The sequence below is a fragment of the Orycteropus afer genome, unplaced genomic scaffold (genome assembly GCF_000298275.1).
Source record: "Orycteropus afer afer isolate SDZICR_OR568_19922 unplaced genomic scaffold, OryAfe1.0 scaffold00033, whole genome shotgun sequence".
Classification (NCBI taxonomy): domain Eukaryota; kingdom Metazoa; phylum Chordata; class Mammalia; order Tubulidentata; family Orycteropodidae; genus Orycteropus; species Orycteropus afer.
This window is the reverse complement of record NW_006921620.1, coordinates 4,014,406-4,015,937: the sequence shown is the minus strand read 5'-3', so window position 1 is coordinate 4,015,937 and position 1,532 is coordinate 4,014,406.

Genomic DNA, 1,532 nt, shown 5'->3' with positions numbered 1-1,532 from the left:
AAAAAAAAAAAAAAAAGTTCTTAGACTGATCATCAACAGAGGGGTTTAGATCCCATACTCATAAAGAAGCCTTAACCTCAGTGACTGAAAAATGATTACAGGAGGAAATGATGTTCTCTCCTCCCCAAAACAATCAGCTAAGTTTGTTTCTTCAGGCGGGCTGTTAGATGTCGTGGAGTCAGCTCCAACTCATACCAACACTATGTACAATAGAACAAAACACTGACCATGCATGCACCATCCTCACAATCTCTGCTATACTTGAGCCATCCATTGCAGTCATTGTGTTGATCCATCTCGTGGAGGGCCTTCCCCTTTTTCATTGACCTTCCACTTTACCAAGGATGATATCATTCTTCAGAGAATGGTCCCTTCTAACATGACCAAAGTACATGAGACAAAATCTGGCCATTCCCTTTTTCTTTTTTGGAATTTTATTGTGCTTTGGGTGAAATTTACAGAGCAAAATTTGTTTTACATTCAAGATACGTAGAGATAAGTATTGATCTGAGTAAAGAGAAGGGCAACATACCAAATGTCAGTGATCAACATGGGGACACTGAGGAAGAGAAAGACAGAGAGAGGTACATGGGAGGTGTAGACAACAAGAACACTTTTGCACATAAAGTACTGTGTTGTCAGTAAAGGCAAACATGAGTATATGGGTAGCTAGACTGGTGCACAGGCTGAACTAATAGGTATGTCTATGAAGCAGGGAGTATACCTAAGACCATGTATAGGGTTGGCAGACAGTGGTCCTGTAAGTTTATTTGTATGATCTGAATTCCCAGGTGTATAGTAGAGCTGACATGGGAAAAGATTGTAGTCACTTCTTGGTCACAGCCAGCTACCCAGAGGGACCAAGTAGCTGAACCTGTGGGCTCAGGACCACAGTCGCAGGGGACATCAAGCTCAAATGCCATAACATACTACACAAAACATTGTTCCACCTCCTACTCTGGCAAGTAGCAACTGGGATCTTAAAAGCTTGCAAGCAGCCATCTAGATGCAACGCTGAGTCTCTCCTCGTCCAGAGCAAAGAAGAATGAAAAAAACCAAAGATTCATGGAAACAATTAGCCCTAACGACTGGAACACAATCCGATCTATAAGACCAGAAGAACTAGATGGTGCCCGGCTACCATGGTCAACCACTCAGAAGGGGACCTATGTAGGAGACCCTGGATAGAGAGGGAGAACAATGTGGAACAAAACTCAAAATCATTTGGAGGAAAAAATAAAGAGGGGACCAGGTTTGCTGGTCTGATAGAGCCTGGTGGAACCACTGAGGCTATGGCCCCTAGCTGCCCTTCAGGACTGGAATTGAACCCACACCCGTGGCTTCCAGACAAACAAAAGACAGGCATATGACATAAACATTTACCTGAGGTAGATTACTCCTTGGAGAGAACAATCATGGGAGAAAGAAGGGCTGTTTAGGCACAGGGAGACAGCTCTAGGGGCAGGAGTGCATGGAGGGATGGACACAGAGAAGAGGTAACTATAGGGAGGAAGTGGGAGGGGAGCTGTTGC